The following is a 12,633-nucleotide window of genomic DNA, read 5'->3' on the forward strand; positions in this document are numbered from 1 at the left end:
TTTTTTAATGCTACGCCAATTAAATCACAGCTCTACAATTTGGGTCCTGTTTCAACCGTAACAATCCTCAATTACTTATATATTTTTTCACAGAATCCATTATCTGAAAACTTAATTGAGTTGGGGATTGGAGCCACTGAGCACCTAAGTAACAACAAGATACAGGGAAGCTCATACTGAAAAGCAAAACCCTCCAGTCTTGGGAATCGCTGTCTCTTACATCTGTGCACTGATCGAAGGAAGAACTCTGCATGTGCTCAAGACAGGTTAAGGTTAAAGGCTTTCCCCTGACATTAAGTCTAGTCGTGTCCGCCTCTGAGGGTTGATGCTCATCTCCATTTCTAAGCCGAAGAGCTGGTGTTGTCCGTAGACACCTCCAAAGTCATGTGGCCAGCATGACTACATAGAGCATTGTTACCTTCCTGCCGAAGTGGTACCTATTGATCTACTCACATTTGCAAGTTTTCAAACTGCTAGATTGGCAGAAGCTGGGGCTAACAGCAGGAGCTCACTGCTCCCCGGATTCAAACCGTTGACCTTTCGGTCAGCAAGTTCAGCAGCTCAGCGGTTTAGCCCACTGCTCCACCAGAGGCTTATGATATCCCTTGCTATAACTTCACCCATGCTGTAGTTGAACCCAAGAAAAGCTTTTCCTCAAAGTAAACCACAGTTGCAGGATTTAAGGAAAAGTTTCTCAACACTTCCCAGCAGCCAGTAAAATGTCCATCTAACATACAGAAGTTGATAAAGTTAAAAACACGGGGCCCATGCATGGAATTTCAGTACTAAAGTCAACGAGGAAAGAGACTAAACAGAACTGTGCGTCCTTGCACTAAAGGCAGAGCATGACATCTTCCACCTTGATTTAACCATCCTTACACAGGCTGCTATCAAAAGCCCGGGGACCTGGGCAGAAATGCCACAGAACCCAATGGCATTTATTGACTCTCAAGCTAAAGACCTTCAGCGTTACCTGGTCAGAAATTCCACAGAACCCAATGGCATTTATTGACTCTCAAACCAAGCATCTAAAACCCTTCAGTGCTGCCTTTCTTGGCAACCGCGCCTGCCATCCAATCCTGACCACAAAGATTTCTGCTGAGGAATGCAAAGGATGGATTGGGTAAATGGGGTGAAAAAGCCATCAGAAACAAGAGGTTGGGGAGGGGGCTGTTTTGGGGAAAACCTTCCCCTCCCCAAGAAAATATCCCTACACTTCCCCACTGGAGGTAGGGCACTAAATGCATATAAGGCTCCCCTCCCCACATATATAAAGGCTCCTGGATTGACTTCTTTGACTCACAGGTGGAGATTCCTCATAGCTTTGTCATGGGTGCGGGGAAGATAGTTGGTTCATGACACTTAAGAAACAAACGCAACCAAACCTACTGAAGGACCTCCCTGCTAAGGGAGGGAAACAAACGGCATAGGCCTTGTTTTCAAAGACAGAGGCTCCCGGTCGCTTACTGATGGACAGGAGAGGAGAAAGGAGGAGGTGGCTAAAGGTAGAAGAGAAGAAAGTTGCTACTTATTACACCAATGCAATACCTTTGACTAGAGCGTGGAGGACCTAGGCAGAGATGGTGTCCAGGGCAAATCAAAGAGTTGGGAGATACTACAAAGACCATCCAGTTCAACACCAAATCAAAGCACTCCTGACAGATGTTCATGCTCTGCTCAAAAACCTCCAGAAGAGGACCTGCCACCACATTTGGAGACAGAATATTCCACTTTAGGAAGGCTCGAACCTTTAGAAAGTGCTTCCCCAACAATTTGAATTCTTGGGTGTGTTTGTTTTTGTCAAAGGTTTCATTCCTGGATTGTTATGAGTTTTCCAGGCTGTGTGGCCATGTTCCAGAAGCATTCTCTCCTGATGTTTCACCCACATCTATGGCAGAAATCCTCAGAGATTGTGAGGTATATTGGAAACTAAGCAAGAGAGGTTTATATATCTGTGGAATGCCCAGGGTGGGAGAAAGAGCTCTTGTCTGTTGGAGGCAAGAGTGAATATTGCAATTAATCACCTTGATTATCATTGAAAAGCCTTGCAGCTTCAAGGACTGGCTGATTCCTGCCTGGGGGAATCCTTTGTTGGGATGTGTTAGCTGTCTTCTGTATTCTGACATAGTGGTTGTTAGAGTGGTCCAGCATTTCTGTGTTCTCAAATAATATGCTGTGTCCAGGTTGGACGACACAAAGAAGCCAGTGAAATCCACAAGCATGTGGACAATTTCAACAGAAAGGGGAACATGAGCAAAATCTGGCTACCAGTATTTTTAAAAACTCTATAATCAGGACAGTAAATAAAGAACATCACTCAGAACACAGAGGAATTCCAGACATTAAACAATCAGGACCAATTAACACCTCACAATAAAGGATTCCCCCAAGCAGGAATCAGCCAGGCTTTGAAGCTGCAAGGCTTTTCAATCCTAATCAAGGTGATTAATTGCAACATTCACACTTGCCTCAAGCAGGTAAGAGTTCTTTCTCCCACCCTAGACCTTCCACAGATATATAAAACTCACTTGCCTAGTTTCTAACAGACCTCACAATCTCTGAGGATGCCTGCCATAGATGTGGACAAAACATCAGAAGAGAATGTTTCTATAACATTAATACAGCCTGGAAAACTCAGAGCAACCTAGGCAGAGATGATGTCCAGGGCAAATCATACAATCAAAGAGTTGGGAGATACGATACCACAAAGTCCATCCAGTCCAACATCATATCAAAGCACTCCTGAGAGATGTCCATACTCTGCTCAAAAACCTCCAGAGGAGGACTTGCCACCACATTTGGATGCAGAATATTCCACTGTGGAAGGATTCTAACCTTTAGAAAGTGCTTCCCCAACAATTTGAATCATAGGGTGCATCTATATAAAGCAGTAATTCCCAACCTTTGATCCTCCAGGTGTTTTGGACTTCAACTCCTAGAAATCTCAGCCAGTTTACCAGCTGTTAGGAACTGTGGGAGCTGAAGTCCAAAACACCTGGAAGCCCAAAGGTTGGGAACCACTGATACACAGTTTGACACCACTTTCATGGCTCAATGCTATGGCATAGTTGTAGGTTCGTAAGCCTTGTCTGCCTCACTAAACTAGGGAACTCATCACACTAGAGCTTGGATCCACTTTAAAGGGTAAAGATTTTCCCTTGACATTAAGTCTGGAGGTTAGTGCTTATCTCCATTTCTAAGCCAAAGAGCCGGCGTTGTCCATATACACCTCCAAGGGAGGGTTGAGAGAGAGCACAAAGACCATCCATGACTGCATAGAGCACCGTTACCTTCCCATTGGAGCAGTACCTATTGATCTACTCACATTTGCATGTTTTCGAACTGCTCCCCAGATTCGAACCACCAAACTTTCGGTCAGCTAGTTCAGCAACTCAGCAGTTTAACTCGCTGTGCCACTCGGGGCTCCTGGATCCACTTTAAATCCACAACTCTGCCAGACAAGTCCTGGGCCTCACCAAACTACAAACCTCAGAATTCTGCAGAAGGCATAAAACCAGATTTAAAGTAGATTTGTGCTCTAGTGTGAGCTAGAGTCAATCTGATGTCAAGCTCAGCCCTGTAGCCAGAGGGGGGGAGAGGGGTTCAACCCCCCCCCCAAAAAAACATTTCAGGTTTTAAAAAAAACCTTGGTTTCTCATGAATTTTACCTAATTAACCAAATCCCCATGAGTGTCTTGAGTGTCCACTGAAGTTTATCAATGGAGCCTGATTTCTAAATTATTTTGTGTTATGGAACTGCTCTTCATGATTTGCTAAAAAAAAGTTTCAACACCACCCCCACCCCCTGAATTTTTTTTCTGGTCAAGCTGCTTTCGGACACGACTAGACTTAATGTCAAGGGGAAACCTTTACCTTTACCCTTTAAAGTGGATCCAAGCTCTCGTGTGATGAGGTCCCTAGTTTAGTGAGGCAGAAAATGCTTATGAAACTACAGCAGAGTCTCACTTATCCAAGACTCGCTTATCCAAGGTTATGGATTATCCAATGCATTTTTGTAGTCAATCTTTTCAATATATCGTGATATTTTGGTGCTAAATTCACAAATACAGTAATTACAACATAACATTACTGCGTATTGAACTACTTTTTCTGTCAAATTTGTTGTATAACATGATGTTTTGTGCTTAATTTGTAAAATCATAACCTAATTGGAGCCTCTGGTGGCCTAGGGGATAAAAGCCTTGTGACTTGAAGGTTGGGTTGCTGATCTGAAGGCTGCCAGGTTCGAATCCCACCTGGGGAGAGCGTGGATGAGCTCCCTCTATCAGCTCCAGCTCCATGAGAGAAGCCTCCCACAAGGATGGTAAAACATGAAAACATCCGGGCGTCCCCTGGGCAACGTCCTTGCAGACAGCCAATTCTCTCACTCCAGAAACAACTCCGGTTGCTCCTGACACAAAAAAAATAATAACCTAATTTGATGTTTAATAGGCTTTTCCTTAATCCCTCCTTATTATCCAAGATATTTGCTTATCCGGCCGGTTTAGCTTGGATAAGTGAGACTCTACTGTACAACTTTTAGTCCTTTTAGTGCCTCATCACACTAGAGCACGAATCCACTTTGAATCCGTTTTCTGCCTCCTGCAGAATTCTGGGGTTTGTAGTTTGGTGAGGCCCAGGACCTGTCTGTCTGAGCTGTTGAAAGAGGATTTAAAGTGGATCCAAGCTCTACTATGATGAGGTCCTTAGTCTCCAGAGCAGGCAAAAAGCAAGCTTGCCGCCTCCTCAATGTGACATCCTTTGGGAGACTTAAACATGGCTATGGTGGGTGCTCTCCCAAGCAAATCACTACATCTAGATACGAAGGGTTCTTGAGATCCAGGGGTGTCCTTCTTTTCCCGTTCTGTTGCCCCCCTTTTTCCTAATTCTCCTCCTCTTCACGCCCCCCTTTTTCCAACCCGCCTTGCGCCTGGCCGAGGCAAGCCGAGCCCGCTCCGGTTACCTTGTCTGAAAAGGCTCCGGGTAAGCGATCCGCTGGTCCCTTGCAGCCTGGCGTGTGGACGGGATGAAGCGAAGCGTCGGAGGCAGGCTCCCACCCCACCGGGGGAGAGGAGAGGGGCAGATCGGGGCCCCAAAAAGAGTGAGAAACTTCGGCAAAACTGCTTTTTTTTACGCCATCCTTCTCGGGCGCTCCAAAGCTTCGTTCCTGCGGGACGTCAGGCGGGGGCAGTCCGTGGTCTCTAGCCCCATCCCTGTCGCTTTTCCAGCCCCCCTTTCCTCCCCCCCTAAAAAGGTAACTTACGGCTCTTTCTTCCCTCTGAAAAGGCCGAAAATCTCAAGCGGGGATCCCCAGAAAGAGCACGCCCCTGAGAAACAGGAGGAGAAAGAAGTATGTCACCAACTTTCCTCTCTTTTTCCCCCTTCTTCCCTTCCCTTGAAGAATCCAGGTTCCAAGGAGGGAGGGAAGGCAAACGGGAACCAGATTTCCCAAAGAAGAAAATCGTAAGAATAACCCCACGGTGGATACAAAAAAGAAGAAGAAGAAGCGCCTTAAGTCCAGATGCAGTCCATTCGGAATCCCTGATGGGACGCGACTCCAAAGCTTTATCAACTCCACGCAAGAGCTTTTTTCCCTGCCTCCCTCCCTCCCTCCTCCTTTTGCTCTCTCCCTCCCTCTTTCTCTCTCTCCTTCCCTCTTTCTCTTCTCCCCTCCTTTCCCTAGTCACTCCCCCCAAGTGGAAACCTGAGCCATTTCCTGGACAGTTCCTCTGCCAATGGCAGCCGCTCAGCCCTCGCTGAACTCCGCAGGCTCTTCCCCTCGCTTTGGGGAGAGGAGAGGACGGGACCCCTCCCGCAAGCGCCGAGGCGGACGCCGGGGAAAACGCCTCCAAGCGGCCTCAGGAAAGTAGCAGGCGGGATAAGAAAGGGAGATCTCTCTCTCTCTTTCTCTCTCTCTCTCTCTCTCTCTGTCTCTGTCTCTCTCTGTCTCTCTCTTAGACACACGTATGGATATTTGCAATGTGCGCGCGTCTTGAAGACAGAACTTATGGCCAACCCAGGATTTTCTTAGGCAAAGTACGCACACAGATAGGTTGTCCTTGACTCCCTACAGGAGTTAGGACAGTCTCCATATCCACTGATTCTGCTGCTAAGGATGCAATCATCTGCAGTATGGGTTTTGGTTAATTTTGCCACTGTATGTATCAGATACCTTTTTACTAAAGTAAAGGTAAAGGTTTCCCCTTGACATTAAGTCCAATCGTGTCTGACTCTGGGAGTTTGGTGCTCATCTCCATCAGACTCTGGGGTTTGGTGCTCATCTCTATCCGACTCCGCGGTTTGGTGCTCATCTCCATCCGATTCTGGGGTTTGGTCTCATCTCCGTCCGACTGGAGTTTGGTGCTCATCTCCGTCCGACTCTGGGGTTTGGTGCTCATCTCCCTCCGACTCTGGGGTTTGGTCTCATCTCCGTCCGACTGGAGTTTGGTGCTCATCTCCTTCCGACTCTGGGGTTTGGTGCTCATCTCCCTCCGACTCTGGGGTTTGGTCTCATCTCCGTCCGACTGGAGTTTGGTGCTCATCTCCTTCCGACTCTGGGGTTTGGTGCTCATCTCCGTCCGACTCTGGGGTTTGGTGCTCATCTCCCTCCGACTCTGGGGTTTGGTGCTCATCTCCGTCCGACTCTGGGGTTTGGTGCTCATCTCCGTCCGACTCTGGGGTTTGGTGCTCATCTCCGTCCGACTCTGGGGTTTGGTGCTCATCTCCCTCCGACTCTGGGATTTGGTCCTCATCTCCGTCCGACTCTGGGGTTTGGTGCTCATCTCCGTCCGACTCTGGGGTTTGGTGCTCATCTCCGTCCGACTCTGGGGTTTGGTGCTCATCTCCGTCCGACTCTGGGGTTTGGTGCTCATCTCCCTCCGACTCTGGGATTTGGTCCTCATCTCCGTCCGACTCTGGGGTTTGGTGCTCATCTCCGTCCGACTCTGGGGTTTGGTGCTCATCTCCGTCCGACTCTGGGGCTTGGTGCTCATCTCCGTCCGACTCTGGGGCTTGGTGCTCATCTCCATCCGACTCTGGGGCTTGGTGCTCATCTCCGTCTGACTCTGGGGTTTGGTGCTCATCTCCATTTCTAAGCCAAAGAGCTGGCGTTGTCCATAGACACCTCCAAGGTCATGTGGCCAGCATGACTGCATGGAGTGCCGTTACCTTCCCGCCGGAGCAGTACCTATTGATCTACTCACATTTACATGTTTTCAAGCTACTACGTTGGCAGAAGCTGGGGGCAATTGCAGGCGGTTCAAATTCACTCCCCGGATCTGAACCGCCGACCCTTCGGTCAGCAAATTCAGCAGCTCAGAGGTTTAACCCACTGCGCCACTGGGGGCTCCTCCACAGGAGTTAGTACAGTCTCTGTATCCACTGATTCTGCTGCTAAGGAGTCAATCATCTGCAGCATTGATTTCTGTTAATTTTGCCACTGTATGTATGGAACACATTTTTACTCTGCCATTGTATATAATGGGACTAGAGCACTGAATTAGGTATCTAGGAGAATTCTGGAACCCAACCTTCTTACATATCAATTGCCCACTAATTAACTGTGAGAGAAATATGGTTGAACACTGTGAAAGCCATCCTCTGCATGGTTATCAGCCTCCCCCCAGTAGACTCCAATCAAGAAAAAGCTTCATGAGAACCACCACTCCTCTTAACGTTCCCCCAGCATAGAATCATACATTTGGAAGAGACCACACGGGCCATCCAGTCCAACCCCCTGCCAAGAAGCGGAAAAACTGCATTTAAAGCACCCCTGACAGATGGCCATCCAACCTCTGCTTAGAAGCCTCCAAAGAAGGAGACACCACCACACTCTGAGGCAGAAAGTTCCACTGCTGAACAGCTCTCACTGTGAGGAAGTTCTTCCTAATGTTCAGGTGGAATCTCCTTTCCTGTAGTTGTTCCACATCTTAGTCTCTAGGGCAGCAGAAAACAAATCTGCTCCCTCCTCACTATGACTTCCCCTGACATAATTATATATTTCCCTCATCGTGTCTCCTCTCAGTCTTCTCTTCCACAGGCTAAACTGACCAGTTCTTTAAGCCGCTCTGCATAGGACTTGTTCTCTAGGCCCTTCATCGTTTTAGTCGGCCTCCTCTGGACACATTCCAGCTTGTCAACATCTCCCTTAAATTGCGGTGCCCAGAATTGGACACAGTATTCCGGGTGTGGTCTGACCAAGGCAGAATAGAGGGGTAAGCGTGACTTCCCTGGATCTAGACACTATACTCCTATTTATTCAGGCCAAGATCCCATTGGCTTTTTTAGCTGCTGCATCACATTGCCGGCTCATGTTTAACTTCTTGTTCACAAGGACTCCAAGATCTTTTTCACATGTACTGCTGTTGAGCAACAGCAAGAGTATCTCTCTGAGCAGCTAAACCAGGAAATCCCAATAGGATAACCCCCTACGTGGGTCTGCCTCCAGGGGCAAACCAAGAATGGTCAACTTGGAATACTCAGAAGTGGAGTAGGCAGATCAAAAGACAACCTGGCAAAATGGCACTACCTAGAAGAATCCTCCACCTTGTGCGACTGTAGAGCAGAACAGACAACTCTTTATCTGTATGCTTGTCCGCAATGTCCTGCCTCATGTACAGAGGAAGAATTGTTTGAGGCTACAGACACTGCGGTTACTGTTGCCCGTTTTTGGTCAAAATATTTAGCTGCTTGTGTGCAAAGCTTTTGATACAAATCAAATAAATTGCCCACTGTATTTAATGACAGTATCTCATCTAAGTATTAGCCAGACCTGGCACTGCTTAAAGTCCAAAATCAGCCAGGTTCTAGTGCAGGGGTCCCCAAACTATGGCCCACAGGCCAGATTCGACTTTCCAAAGTCATTTACCCAGTCCCAGCCCTAAACTTGAAACTTAGGGGTGCCCTAAGTCTGAAATGACTTGAAGGCACTGAGTTGCTGTGATTTTTCCAGGTTGTATGGCCATGTTCCAGAAACATTCTCTCCTGACATTTCGCCCGCATCTATGGCAGGCATCCTCAGAGGTTGTGAGGTATGTTGGAAACTCAAGGTGATTGATTACAACATTCACACTTGATTCCAACAGACAAGAGATCTTTCTCCCACCCTGGACCTTCCACAGATAGCTAAACCCCACTTGACTGGTTCCAACAGACCTCACAACTTCTGAGGATATCTGCCATAGATGCAGGTGAAACATCAGGAAAGAATGCTTCTGGTGCATGGCCATACAGCCTGGAAAACTCACAGCAACCTTAGTACAGTTTTCTTATCCACTGATTCTACTGCTAAGGAAACTATAATCTGCAGCATGAATTTTTGTTAATTTTGCCATTATAATGAGGCTAGAGCACAGATTTAAGAATCCAGGTGAATTCTGGAACCCAGCCTCATTGCATATCAATTGCCCATCTTTTAGCCAGACCTGATCCAAAATCAGATAGGTTCTAGTGCAGGGGTCGCCAAATTTAGGCCCACAGGCTGGATGCAAACCCTCAAAGTTATTTACCAGTTCCCACCCTAAACTTTAGATTTAGGGTCACTCTAAATCTGAAACGACTTGAAGGCACACAACAACAAAAATCTTAAATAACTTGACTCTCTCATCAGCCACGTCCCATTAAATACTAATAAATGCACATTCCTGTTTTTTGCACTACAAATAAGATATGTGCAATGTGCATAGGAAATATTTTTTTAAAAGATAGTCTGGTCTACAAACAGGTTGAGGGACTGTGAACTGGCCCTCTGTTTAAAACGTTTGAGGATCTCTATTCTAGTGCCTTGCTTTGTATGAGATGGAAGGCATCTACACTGTGAAATAAATGCAGCTTAACAGAACTTTAAGTGACATGGCTCAATGCTAGGGAATTTGTGCTTTGATGAGGCATCTTCGGAACTCTTTGGCAAAAAAAAAAAAAGGCTGAAAGCTTATAAAACTGTTATTCCCACAATTGCTTCAAGTTGAGCTGTGGCAGTCAAAGTGAAGTCAACATACTGTTCTGTCATTTCAGCTTCTGCAAGAGCCTCGAGTTTAGAGCCCCATGTGTCAATCTTTCCAGAAGACCAGATGAGACACAGGCGGGTTGAAGGCAAAATCAGAGGCTTTATGCTCAATGGCCAGAGAGGATGTCAATGTAGCCAGCACTACAAAGAGCTGACATACCACAATTGTGAACATACAGATTTATTTATAGCACTTTGACAGCAATTCTAGAAGGAGGAGGAGGAGGAGGAGGAGAAGGACAACGACAACAACAACAACAACAACAACAACAACAACAACAACATTTGTATTCCACCCTATGTCCCCGAGGTGATTTAGGATGGATTCCAGCATATACAGAGACACAAAGCAAACATTTAGTGCCTCGAAACAATGAAATACAGGCACACAGATAAAGGTAAAGGCTTCCCCTTCAACATGGTTCTGGGGGTGGTGCTCATCTCCATTTCTAAGCCAAAGAGCCTGTGTTGTCCGTAGACACCTCCTGGTCATGTGGCTGGCATGACTGCCTGAAGTGCCACTTACCTTCCCACTGAGGTAATACCTAATGCTCTACTCACATTTGCATCTTTTCCAACTGCTAGGTTGATAGGAGCTGGGGCTAACAACGAGAGCTCACTCCGTCCCACAGATTAAAACTGCCAACCTTTTGGTTGGCAAGTTAGCAGCTCAGTGGTTTAACCCATTTTGCCACCACACTGGCTTATGATTGGTCCAAAAAGTGGCCAGGTACGATTCAATCCCTGGTTCAGTTCAACTCCATCATTGATTGGTCTCCACTGTGACGGAAAATTTTAATAAACTCTCATTGGATTATTTTGAGGATTTGTGTCCATTTATTGATCTGCCCAGGAGAGGGGCATGATGAAAAAGGAATGTGGGGCAAGTGATAATCGGCTAAAATGCATTTTGATAGCTCTGGTTAATACAGTGGGTGCCAGCTGGAAAAACAAAAAGGTGCCCAAGGTGTTGGCCAACTCAATGGGAGCCCAGGGACGGGTCCAATTTGGTGACAGGGACGATGAAACGTTCCCAGGAATAAATTAGATCGTATCAGGGAGAAACAGGAAAGTCCCAGAGGATCTTGTGAAAGCCCAAGGAAATTCATGAAAAGTTGCTACAAGACAAAGGGAAAAGTCAATGCAGATTAGCTGTATGTCTCAATGGAGCCACGGCCCATTATTCATAATGTTGGTGTCTAGTTTTCAATAACAGTGCATTCGTTCTACTGTGCAGATGTTCCTGGGGTGCTTCGCTTAGCGTAGGACGGCCCAATGAAAGACAAGCACTCAAAATGGGGTATTGTTGTCCTACTATCTGTATTGTTGTCCTACTATCTGGGCTCGGGCTGTGGCGCAGGCTGGAGAGCAGCTGCAATCAGTCACTGCAATGAATCACTCTGACCAGGAGGTCATGAGTTCGAGGCCCGGCTTGGAGCCTATGTTTGTTTGTCTTTGTTCTATGTTTAAAAGGCATTGAATGTTTGCCTATATGTGTAATGTGATCTGCCCTGAGTCCCCTTCGGGGTGAGAAGGGCAGAATATAAATGCTGTAAATAAATAAATAAATAAATAAATAAATAAATAAGAACCATTAGGGCAATTATACAAATATTTCAATCAGAGATATTACTGTATTTTCAAAGGGGCAGCTGTATCTATCAAATTCACTATAAAAAGAGGAGGAAAATAAATCTTATGGCACACTTTTAAAAAACCAATTTATTTCAGCATGCATTTTCATGGACTGCAGCCTGCATCTGAAAAAGTCCACAAAAGCTTAGATGGAAATATAGCTTCCACAAGACCACTTTTCTTGCCTCTTTCTAAACATCTGGGTGCATTTACACTGTAGACACAGTGCAGTCTCACACCATTATCATTCCCATGATTCAATGCTATGGAATCTTGGGATTTGTAGTTTGGTGAAGCATCAGCACCCTTATAGAGAAAGCTGAAAACCTTGTAAAAATTACAACTCCCATTATTTCATAGCAATGAACTATCATAGCTAAAGAAATGTTAAAATGTATTCTTTGATTGTATTTCAGGAAGGTGAACAATCAATTATGAATTCAGTGGCATGAGTGGCCACTAAAGGGTGCCTGGAAGTGGCACTAAATTTGATGTAATTCTGGGCCAATGGTTCCCAACCTTTGGTCCTCCAAGCGTTTTGGACTTCAGCTCCCAGAAATCCCAGCGAGCCTACCAGCTGTTAGGGATTGTGGGAGCTGCAGTCCAAAACTCCTGGAGGACTAAAGGTTGGGAACCACTGTTCTAAGCACTATCATCTGTTGGTTTTTTTTTTTTCCGTGTCAGAAGCAACCGGAGTTGCTTCTGGAGTGAGAGAATTGGCCGTCTGCAAGGACGTTGCCCAGGGGACGCCCAGATGTTTTTTTGATGTTTTACCATCCTTGTGGGAGGCTTCTCTCATGTCCCCGCATGGAGCTGGAGCTGATAGAGGGAGCTCATCCGCGCTCTCCCCGGGTGGGATTCGAACCTGGCAGCCTTCAGGTCAGCAATCCAACCTTCAAGTCACAAGGCTTTTATCCCCTAGGCCACCGGAGGCTCCATCTGTTGGTTATCCAATGTGAAATACTATGTTAGTCTTAAGGAGAAAGAGGGGAAAG

At 46.3% G+C, this 12,633-nt stretch overlaps 1 protein-coding gene across 12 annotated transcripts in view; it reads right to left on the reverse strand.

The window, feature by feature from the left end:
• fgfr2 (fibroblast growth factor receptor 2) overlaps positions 1-12,633 on the reverse strand; it is a 189,406-nt gene that overhangs the window by 133,786 nt on the left and 42,987 nt on the right. The window contains exon 1 of one of the 12 annotated variants that reach the window (XM_062976014.1): positions 4,964-5,623. The exons of the other annotated variants lie outside the window; for them this stretch is intronic. The gene's annotated coding sequence lies outside the window, so the exon portion shown is untranslated. Of the gene's footprint in view, positions 1-4,963; positions 5,624-12,633 lie in introns of those variants that run through there. 12 annotated transcript variants of the gene reach the window in all.

This window comes from Anolis carolinensis, chromosome 3, assembly GCF_035594765.1.
Source record: "Anolis carolinensis isolate JA03-04 chromosome 3, rAnoCar3.1.pri, whole genome shotgun sequence".
Taxonomy (NCBI): Eukaryota; Metazoa; Chordata; class Lepidosauria; order Squamata; family Dactyloidae; genus Anolis; species Anolis carolinensis.